This window comes from Cyprinus carpio, chromosome A18 (assembly GCF_018340385.1).
Source record: "Cyprinus carpio isolate SPL01 chromosome A18, ASM1834038v1, whole genome shotgun sequence".
NCBI classification, from domain to species: Eukaryota; Metazoa; Chordata; class Actinopteri; order Cypriniformes; family Cyprinidae; genus Cyprinus; species Cyprinus carpio.
The window spans coordinates 29374631-29387130 of record NC_056589.1 but is presented as its reverse complement, the minus strand read 5'-3'; the positions used below and the strand labels follow the sequence as shown (position 1 = coordinate 29387130).

General features: G+C 34.6%; 1 protein-coding gene across 1 annotated transcript in view; it reads right to left on the bottom strand.

The window, feature by feature from the left end:
- The window catches only part of LOC109046456 (tyrosine-protein kinase CSK), a 24101-nt gene extending 16511 nt beyond the window's left edge, over window positions 1–7590 (bottom strand). Inside the window, exon 1 of the mRNA XM_042775761.1 lies at window positions 7364–7590. The gene's annotated coding sequence lies outside the window, so the exon portion shown is untranslated. The remainder of the gene's footprint in view (window positions 1–7363) is intronic.
- Between the last annotated feature and the right edge of the window lie 4910 nt (window positions 7591–12500).

Genomic DNA, 12500 nt, shown 5'->3' with positions numbered 1-12500 from the left:
AGAGAGAGACTAGAGAAACCATTAACTAAAAAGAGACAAGAACGAGTGTGAGTGTGAGGATCAGTGTTGTTTTAGCATCTATTATAGTTTTATAAATATTTTGAACTGATTTTTTATACCTTCTGTTTTAATTTAAATTTTAAAGTTTTAGAAATTTTCACTTTTATTAATTATTTTTTACAATTTTAATTTCATTTTAGTCTTAATTATCTTAGTACATGAAGTTAAACTAAAAAAAAGTTTATATATATATATATATATATATATATATATATATATATATATATATATGTATGTGTGTGTGTGTGTGTGTGTGTGTGTGTGTGTGTGTGTGTGTGTGTGTGTGTGTGTGTGTGTGTGTGTGTGACATAAAAACAATAAAACGTTTTTTTTTTATATCTTATTTTATTCCTGTTAACATTTAAGTATCTTAAAAAAAATTATGACAGAAATAATCATTATTTATAATTTTATATAAGACATCAAATACAAATGCAATGTTCAGGAACGGTTACATTTTCATTTGATTACATTTTAAAACACTGAATAAATCTTTTCTTTTTTTCACAAATATTATGAATTGACTAGACATGCATTTTGATAATTCAAATGTATTTAACCCATTAAAATTTAAACAAACAAAAAACAGAATTTGTAAGAATCCTTCTGTGAATGAGCACTTTACACAGTATAAAATGTTATGAATAAAAGAAAAATGAGAGAAAAATGATGGAAGAAAATATTATGCGTTCAATAACAGCCGGACGCAAAACAGAATAAAATGCACCGGTTTAAAACTTTTCAATTCAATTCAAGTTTATTTGTATAGCGCTTTTTACGATACAAATCATTGTAAAGCAACTTTAGAAAATTAAGTTTCTACAATATTTAGTAGTAGCTTATCTGTGATGACTCTCAGTTCATGTACACACCACAAAAATTCACAAAAAAAAACAAAAAAAGAAAAAAAAAAAAAGACGAACAACACTAACAACAACAATTAAACAAAAAAACTTATAGCAAAATGTGGTAAGTTTTAGCAAAACTTTTACTTTGAAAAGAGATTTCAGCTGCCTCCCTCAGACACTCACGACAAAACAGATAAAGATCAGACACACAGACTGGATCAACAACATCTGAGAAGACAAAAGCTGAAACAAATCCATCAGAGAGACGTTTTTAACTAAAATACCATAGAGTCCATAATCCATAATAACACTTCCTCCTGAGACCCATCTCACAGGACAAAACCAATCCGTTTCTATCTGTGAGATTCAAAACCGAATCTATTTCTCTCCAGAACATGTTTAAACACGAGATGATGACAAACTTCACATGAAGAGTCACGACCAAACACTCAGCCTTCACTGCAGGGACATTCAAGAACAGAAACCAGTCCGTCAGGTGAGAGACGGAGAAACACTGGGAGCGTCCGTCCCGTGAGACGGAAGTGACCTTCAGCAGTCAGTCGTGGACCGTTATCTTCAGCTGATTCATTCAAATGATCGGCTGGATCATCTCTGGACATTTGAATAGAGCAGCTCCGCATGAACACGCTTCAGTGTGAGCCAAAACACAAGAACCGCTGATGCAAATGAGCAGACAACATGACATCATCACTGGAAATAAAACACTGACCGCAACGCTGACGCTTTCAGTGCAGGGGCTCGTGATTCTGCTTCCTGTTCACACACCTGTGACGATCCCTAGAGGACCGTATGACAGCTTCTGCTTTCTGTCTGTTCATCAGAAACACAGAACGACACACAGAGACACGCAAACCATCAAATCCACACAAAACCAGTAAGAAACCAGCACCAAATCAAGACAAGTCCAGCAAGAAATCAGCACAAGATCAGAACGAAACCAGCACAAATCAGAACAAACCATCACAAATCCAGGACAAAACCAGCACAAATCCGGCACAAATCCAGGACAAAACCGGCACAAATCCAGGACAAAACCAGGACAAAACCAGCACAAATCCAGGACAAAATTGGCACAAATCTAGGACAAAACCAGCACAAATCCAGGACAAAACCAGCACAAATCCAGGACAAAACCAGCACAAATCCAGGACAAAACCAGCACAAATCCAGGACAAAATCGGCACAAATCTAGGACAAAACCAGCACAAATCTAGGACAAAACCAGCACAAATCCAGGACAAAACCAGCACAAATCCAGGACAAAACCAGCACAAATCCAGGACAAAACTAGGACAAAACCAGCACAAATCCAGGACAAAATCGGCACAAATCTAGGACAAAACCAGCACAAATCCAGGACAAAACTAGGACAAATCCGGCAGAAATCCAGGACAAATCCGGCAGAAATCCAGGACAAAACCGGCACAAATCCAGGACAAATCCAGGACAAAACCAGCACAAATCTAGGACAAAACCGGCACAAATCTAGGACAAAATCGGCACAAATCTAGGACAAAACCAGCACAAATCCAGGACAAATCCAGGACAAAACCGGCACAAATCCAGGACAAATCCAGGACAAAACCAGCACAAATCCAGGACAAAACCAGCACAAATCCAGGACAAAACCAGCACAAATCCAGGACAAAATCGGCACAAATCTAGGACAAAACCACAAAGTCTAGGACAAAACCAGCACAAATCCAGGACAAAACCAGCACAAATCCAGGACAAAACCAGCACAAATCCAGGACAAATCCAGGACAAAACCGGCACAAATCCAGGACAAATCCAGGACAAAACCAGCACAAATCCAGGACAAAATCGGCACAAATCTAGGACAAAACCAGCACAAATCTAGGACAAAACCAGCACAAATCCAGGACAAAATCGGCACAAATCTAGGACAAAACCAGCACAAATCCAGGACAAAACTAGGACAAATCCGTCAGAAATCCATGACAACTCCGGCCGAAAATCCAGGACAAAACCGGCACAAATCCAGGACAAATCCAGGACAAAAACCAGCACAAATCTAGGACAAAACCGGCACAAATCTAGGACAAAATCGGCACAAATCTAGGACAAAACCAGCACAAATCCAGGACAAATCCAGGACAAAACCGGCACAAATCCAGGACAAAACTAGGACAAAGCCGGCAGAAATCCAGGACAAAACCAGCACAAAACCAGCACAAATCCAGGACAAAACCGGCACAAATCCAGGACAAAACCAGGACAAAACCGGATTTTTCTCTGAATTCACTGCTGTTTCTCATAAAACACAGTTCAGCCAAAAATGAAAGTGTTCACGTTCCAAACCTGAAATGCTTTCTTACTTTTTTCTGTCGAAGACGAAAGAAGATCTTATCAAGAGTGTTAAAACAATTCCACCGTATGCACACAAAAACTCTGCTGTGAAAGATCTTCTTTAGTGATCAGCAGAAGAAAGACAATCACACCGGACTGAACATGATTTTTCATTCATGAAATCAAAGTACCTGAATGAAAGCAGCTCTCGTTCTACGAGGAAACTCATGATGCAACGGTGTTTCTGCTTTCATTAATGACACACCACTGCAGGAGGAGCATCACACGAGACGAACCACCTGAGGAGTGCAATGCACTGTGACACATGATGATGTCAATATCACGCTGCATGATTATGATAATCATTCAGAACCCTGGAATACATCTAAACACTGTACTATATCTTTACACCTATAATAAATAAGCAGTGCTGGTAGAAACTGATTACGTAATCAGATTACATTAAATCTTAAAATACTCGCGATAAGATTAGTTACTTTTTTATTGATTTCATGATTATGTATTATTCATAATTCATAATTGCATCATTCATTATTAATTGATTCTACCCAATTCTTCCCTAAATCTTTTACATTTTCCCGCACTTTCAGAAAGTCTTCCGGTTTTGTGGACATTCACACAAAGACCAGTCACTAGTCAGAAATTATTTAGAAATATTACTAGAAATTATTAATTTCTGAACATTTTCAACAACTAACTACTATGTTCACATGACATGCAAATGATTAAAATATTTAATCTTTTTTTTTAGTAAGTGATTTATTTTTCTTTTTATTTTAAAATTATTTATTTTAATTTTACATGTTACATTTTATTAGCTGTTCATTAAACTCATGAACCCTTGACATAATGTAATGTTTAATGCACTTCATGTTAATAACATCAAATATAACTTTTTTTTCTCTTTGTATTTTTATATCAATATGGTACGAGATTACCTTTTTTAAATCAATGTGATAAACAAGTTAGCTCAAAAGTAGTCTGATTATATTGCCTAAAATGTGTAATGTAGTGGATTACGTTACTGACTACAATTTTTGTTATGTAATTTGAAATCAGTTATGCATTACAATTTGCTCTGAAACAATTTTTCTGATTTTATCAAATGTAATGTTTTGCCACGATTTTATTTTTTATAAATCGAGGAATCACGATTTTGAATAGAAATATTACCAAACATTAGAATTACACACTTTGACAGTACGCCAATGTTAACAGTAAAGAGAAAAGAATGAAGTCAGCGCTCGTGATGAACCGCTCACGTGAAGGACCAGAAGTAGAATATCAGTTCACACAGAATGCGCTTTTATGATGACAAAGATGCGACGCGGGCAGTGGAATAGGAAACAATGCAGGAAGATATGAATTGAGTTGAAGTTCTTTTAACTTGAGCACAGTGTTTTTAGAATGCCGTTTCATGCATGAGACATGAGCGCAACAGTCAAACACATCCGTGTTCACATAGAAACAATGGAAAACCGATGAAGAACTTCTACTGTATGTCTGATATTTCATGTTTACATCATGGTGAAAGGCTGAAAGCTGCTGTTCATTGTTTTTACCAATTTTTTATAGTTAATAATAGTCTACTGGTGTTTTGCCTTCAGTCGTTTTGAATTTGAATTACCTTGACTTTTGAGATTTTTTTTTTTTAAAGCATTTTCCTTGTATTATTTCTGAACATATAATATGAATGAGACAAGATGTAGTTGTAGTTCGTGCATCTTTTTTACAAAGTGATTTGTTTAACATTTACATCATGTTGGCAACATCATGTGTGGTGCAACTGGAATAGAAATTTCTTTAACTAGAGGGTTAATAAAGAAAAAGTTACTTGAATCATACTTTAGTTAAATTTGATAAGTTGACTAGTTAAAAATCAAGAACCGGTCAAAATCATCAGAAATCAAGAATTTTTTTTTTTTTTTTGCCATATCGCCCAGCCCTGTGCTACAGGTTCTGTTATTCTGGAGCAACAGTTTATAGAGAGTCTTGACAAAAAATGTGTTATAGCTGGTTACACTCTTTACTAGGGGTGCACAATAAATATTGGCCGTTCATGATCAGGTGGATTTGCGCAGCTTGTCAGTTAACATCGGCTCTGTGTAGTAACAGCTGCTCTATGTGAAATCACACACCTGATGGAATTTACCACTGATTAGAGAACCGGCTTTACTGACGAGATAATCATAAACTATTCTACCACACCCACAAAACAACACTACTCTTTACATATTAATAACAGCTGATTTGAATTTGGTTCAATGGCGCAAACATTAAAGGAACCTCTATTAGTAAAGACCATGCAATGCAGAACGTTATGTATGATGACACTGCGTTTGGTTCTCAACTAAAGAATAACTCTTAAACTTATTTCAATTTTAGTTATATTACCAATATCTCAAACTGATAAAAAAAAAAAGATGTAGGCCATTAAAATGGCATATATTTTTAAGTTAATTAAATTTTATTAAAATTAAAAATTTCATTATTATTACTTTTTTCATTATTTAATTTAATTATTTAATTATAAAAAAATAGAAAAAACTCTTCAGGCATTCCACTCACATTAGACTGATTCAATCAGAATCAAGTCTAACAGTGAACTCAATGTTAATTCTCCTCAGCATCAGCACCGATTTAATATGAGCATCAGAACACGGCACAAGAGCTCCAAAGTCCACAACAATAAAACGTCCCACAACTCCACTAGAAGCTCAGAGTCTGCTCAAAGGTTCAATGAAGTCACTCTCATAACGGCCTGAATGTGCTTTATCAGATCAACACTGCAGGATCTTTTCTATTCACTAATGCCATGTTTCTTAGTTATGTTTAAGGTCTCAGTCTCTTTCAGGCCACACTCTAAAGAATAAAGCTTCTTTATTGGCATTTATGGTTCCATGAAGAACCTTTAACATCCATTAAACCTTTCCATTGGACAAAAGGTTCTTTTGATTATTTATAAGTTCTTCTATTAGTGCATATTTACTTACAAAACAACTTAAATATATAGTTTTGCCTGCGAGTATCTGATGCATCCCTGGTCAGGAATTTATTTATTTATTTATTTATTAGTTAATATCTCTACTCTATTCACCTGTAGTGTCCTGCCTTAAATATTTATGTTTTCCGAGCCTGAACAAAGCACACTTTGGTTTGGCATTGCTGTGGAAACCCTGCTTAATGAGCAAGTGTCTCCTCAAGCCGCCGGCCAATCAGACATGTGCATTTCCAAAAGCTCGACCCAGAATCCTCCTGCACGTCCGGGTCGGGTGTCTTGGCACACGAGCGTCCGGCGGCAGACGCAACAGACGGTCTCCTCGCGTGATGCTGTCTGGCTCTTTAAACTCCTGAGGCCGGATCTCCTCGTTTCACAACATGCTCGTTAGCACTGTCAGCACATTAAACATAGCACCACAGCATTTCCAAGGTATTCCTTACAGTATCTCGGAGTGAAGTGCAAATATCATGGCATATAAACATTGTATAAATATGGTTTTATGGTTTATTTAGGATGAATTCTGGTAAATTTAAACACTTTTGCCATTGCAATGATTGGATAAAAAAAAAAGTCCCAATTATCCTGAATTAAACATACTATAATATGGCAATATTATAGATGGCACATCATAATAAAACCATGCTTCTGGACAGATACCAGAGTAATATCATAACAATATCATTTTGCATGGAAATGCCATGATGCATGACTATGACAAGCATTCAGAAATATCTAAGCACCACAGTGTACACGAATAAAACAAGCAGATGCATCAGCAAAATCAGCTCAACAAGAAGAGAAATCAAAGCTTCATCTGTAAAGTGCATGACAAATACAGATGAATAATATGCATCTGTGATCTGAGATGTTTAGAGAACCACGCCTGCTTAACTCCACATGCACATCAACTGTGATTTATTTAACGCGCTGCGGTCTTCACGTGCAATGAGCAGAAATGCAGCGTGTGAAATCACTAATGCACGAGCGCACAACGACCAGAGGGAAGAACACTGGCGATCAGCTGACAGCAAACGGTCAGTAATCGATGTGAAATCGGATCGGAAGAGGGATGCATTGACCGTCTCGATGACCGGAGACTCACCCAGCGAATATCGCGCACGAGCGTCTGGTTCTCCTCGGCTGGTTCAAGCTCCGGTTTGTTCCGAGCATCCAGCTGTCGTGGGTTCGAGATCAGACAGTCCGAACCGGGCCTGTGGATGAAGAGGAAATGAGATGAGATGAAAACGTCGCTGCGCTTCGACGCGGCGCTCGAGCTTCTAGCGCATCCACTCCGGTTCACTGCAGCTGGCGTCGTGACGTCACGACCGACACGCGCTGCTCCCAACTGCATCAAAACTTTGAATTGTAGACCTGCCCAGTATATTCTAAAGTAAACTCATATATGCAACTTGCAGGACCTTTATGGAAGAAAATCTGGAAAAATGGTCCCATAAAAAAAAAAAAAAAAAATACAAACCAAATTAAATACCATTATTCACAAATATTATCTCTGTAAATATTACATGGGAAGTAAGAAATGCTTAAATTGAAGTATCACGTATATTTTATGGTTTGTATCCAGAAACCATATTTAATTTATTCCGGAGTTGTCCTTCAGTCAGTTTTTGATGCTAAACATGAGATTTAACTTTGCTTTGGATGTCACAAATCAAATACACAAATCAAAATATTATAAGCACAAATGGTAAAATATTGTGCTTTGTGTAAAATGTGTAAAATAGTTTGATTTGTGACACCCAAAGCAAAGTAATAATAATAATATATATATTTTTTTTACATTAAAGCAATATATATATATATATATATATATATATATATATATATCTATATATATAATATATATATATATATATATATCAGAAAGTATTGATAATACTTCTGTATTATAAAGAAAATAATGCTACAGCTACACTAATAGAGTGAGACTCGTTTTACATTCACAGCTAAAGAAATTGTAAATTAATTATATTTATTTATTTGTCTTGTATTATATGCTTACTGCAATATGTTAATATTTTTAAACATTTGATTTTATATTTTTATGATATTTATATTATATTAATTTTATTTTTATGATATAATACTGTGGTTATACTCATATAATCTGAAAATTTAATTAAATGATAATAATAATAAAAAAAATCATAACACGGGTGCATTTTAAATCATTCTCATTCTAAATATTTTGTATTAAATACTTAATATTCGATGGTTTTATAACTGCAATTAAAATAATAAGCCAATCAGAGGCTCGTTTTATCACGTGACGCTGACCGAGCGCGGAAGCAGCGCTGGAGTGGAATCGCTTGACTCTCAAAACACTCTTGGGCTTCCAGCGCCGCCTCTGCGCATGCGCAAAAGCTCCACGCCACACCGCGGCGTCGGGAGGGTCCGCGTCACTGAAACGCTTCAGATCTGAATAGAAATCTATAACTTTACCTACATCATAGAGTTCAGAAATGCACCGTGTCCAAGCTCGACAGTGGCCGCTCAATCAAAAGAAAGGATTTGTTCAGTTAGAGCACAGACTGACATTCATGAGCTGTGCGCCCCCTGCTGGTGACAGAAAGGAACCGCAGCAGAGACTCTTCTGATTTAATACATTCAAACACACCTGGAACAGAATCACACTCATGTGACTCATGTTAGCTGTACGCCGAGATCCTGATCTGAGGCTTTGAACACAAGAGTCTGAAAATAACTGCAAAATAGGATTGATTCACAAAACACAGCAGGACGAGACTTCAGAAACACATCAGAAACACTGAGACTCAATAAGTTTAATAAGTTCAATAAGACTCAAGAGCTTCTCAATAAGAATCAAATCAAAGAGCTTCTCCACTTCAGTACACAATAAATACAGGAATATGTCTTTATTCTCAGAATAATGCAGAACACAGTTACTTGACGTAATTAAATATATCTGTAATCTAAATAGACAGACTTTATTTTGTGTAAAGTCAAGTCGAATTTTACAACCACTAGGATTTTTTATTTTATTTTATTATATTTTTTTGCATTGTGACTTTCTTTCTTTCTTTTCCATTTTAAACAAGTTTACCTTCAAATTCTATTACTGTAATGCAAAATGCAATAAATAAATAAATAAACAAATAAATATGAAATGTAAACTGTTAAGTATGTGTTAACTGAATAACTAATTTATTATATTCTATAAATTTTTACTATGAAAAATTGTCACATTTGATAAACATATATTTATATATAATTATCTATTGATACGTAAATATATTTTTAAAATATTTATTTTTCTTTATATATATATATATATATATATATATATATATATATATATATATATATATATATACATATATATTCTAAAAATAAATCTTAATCTAACTTAATTGAATGAATAAACAATTAAAATGCTAAAAACAAATTAGTAAACTTAAAAGTGAACTGAAATCATAATTCTTTTTATATTTCCCCCCTCTCAATAACTCTTGTTTTAATTAAAGAACGTGCAGTAATTGAAATGTCTGGAACCAAATAAAACGAGTAAGTGGTTAATGAATGTATTATACTGACACTCACTGATTTAAACTGATTCTTCAATTACAGCATAAAGATCTTAAAACAGTCGGTTGCGGGTTGTGTGTCCAGCAGAGGGCGCCACAGCATCACTGCACTCCTTCATTAACTCTTCACAGGCTTTCACAGGACACCAGGAGACCCTGCTTGACCAGCCGAGCACACAACCAGAAAACTCAATGCTGTTTACTTATAGGCCATTTCATTCTATAAATATCATATAGATATTTAATTATATTTATATAATTTAATTAGCTGAATTATAAGCATAAATTATATGAAATGCATTGATTTTTTTAATGAGAAATCAGCCCCAAAAGATCATTTAAAGTAATTGTTCTTAAGCAAGAAGAGCATTGACTAGACTTTACAAAGACTTTAGTAGTTTTAGAAATAAATATTTTGATTCAATACTGCACAAATAATTAAATTACATTGGTATTAATATTTTTTTTTTTATAATCCTGAAATATGAAATAATAATAAAAATGAATGATACTCTAATGAACCTAAAAGTGTCAGCAGGTGGCAGTAAGTCACTGTCTTAATAAGTGAGTCAACTGAATCATTCATTCAACTGATTCATTCAGAATTAAGCGAATGAGTCACTGAATCACCGACTCACTTGATTCGTTCAAATGACGGATTCATTCAGTACTTTGCAAGTGACTGTCTTTATGAATAAATCACTGAATCACTGACTCACTTGAATCATTCACATGACTGATTCATTCAGAATTAAGCGAATGAGTCACTGAATCACCGACTCACTTGATTCATTCAAATGACGGATTTATTCAGAATTAAACGAATGGGTCACTGAATCATAAATCTGTGTTTATGAACGAGTCACTGAATCACCGACTCACTTGATTCATTCAAATGACGGATTCATTCAGAACTAAACAAGTGACTGTGTTTATATCAATAAGAGGAAGAATTTTGCTCTAAGGATTGTGTGGACTGACTTACGCTGCTCTTTCCTTGGAGGTTGATAAAGGAACATTGAAAAGAATTGATAGCATGTTAAACAATTTTGTTTGGAAAAAGAAAACTCACTATATTAGGAAATCTGTAATAATGAACCCAACAAAACAGGGGGGACTGGATTTCGTAGATTTTACTACCTTAAATAACACTTTTAAAATGAACTGGCCTAAGAATTTCCTTAAAAATCCCCCCTCACTTTGGAATTTAATCCCAAATTATATTTTCTCTAAAGTTGGTGGCCTGAATTTCCTGTTACTTTGTAATTATAATGTTTTAAAAATCCCTAATGTCCATAAGCAGAAGCTCTTGGCCTGGTCTTAATATACAAACACAACGTTTCTCCGCACAGATATTATTTATGGAACAATAAGGACATTCTCTATATTTGAATAAATCTCTTCTCTTTAACAGCTTGTTCAAATACAATCTTCTTTTAGTTGGACAGATTCTTAATTCACAAGGCAGACTTTACAACTACTCAGATTTCTTACAGAATAATAATATTCCTGTATCTGCTGATGAATATGAATATGCTGTTGTCTTCAATGCCATTCCCTCTGGTGTGTCTTTTCTTCCATGGCCATGTATTACACTCTGAATTTAACTGACACAGTGATCGGAAGTTTTTGCTTTTCTGCAGAGCTCTTTTTCAGAGAGAGATAACAACAATTCCTTACATAATATCTCATTAGAATAGCATTGTGGAGAAAGTATGGACCTTACCTCATAGATATCTGCTTACTAATAAAGGAAAAGACACAACATTTAAGTTGATTCACAAATGTTACCCAACTAAAGCTTTCTTAGGAAATATACGTCAGACACTGAAGTGAGAGGCTGTTTTTGTCATTCTTCTGAAGAAGACTTCGTTCATTTGTTTTGGCAATGCTCCTACTCTGAAACACTTTGGTCATTTATTCAATCTTATTTTGTAAGTGACTTTTCTTTTTGTTTTAATGATGCTTTCTTTGGATCGTTTGAGTGTTCAAAAGGGAATACTGGAAAATATTACAGAATTAATTTATGTTTCCTGTTAGCTTCATTTCACATTCATAAACAAAAGTTCACTGGCTCTAAACCTCTCTTTTCTTTATTCAGAGCGGACTCAGATAAGTATGTGGAAACTATCCAAAGTTCTGTTCATTTAAAAGCATTAAAAACTGTATCTTTATACTTGTCCTTTGTGTCTTCCTAAGATGTAATTTTATTACCTTGTTTTTGTTACCCTGGCAACAAATCTGTGTATTTTTTTTCTGTCTTTATTTATGATTTTAATGGTACTGCCTTAATGTTTTTGTTTATTGTAATGTTTGTATTGTTTAATAAATAAAAAAAAGTTACTGTGTTTATGAATGAGTCACTGAATCACCGACTCACTTGATTCATTCAAATAACTGATTCATTCAGAATTAAGCAAGTGACTGTGTTTATGAATGAGTCACTGAATCACCGACTCACTTGATTCATTCAAATAACTGATTCATTCAGAATTAAGCAAGTGACTGTGTTTATGAATGAGTCACTGAATCACCGACTCACTTGATTCATTCAAATAACTGATTCATTCAGAACTAAGCAAGTGACTGTGTTTATGAATGAGTCACTGAATCACCGACTCACTTGATTCATTCAAATAACTGATTCATTCAGAACTAAGCAAGTGACTGTGTTTA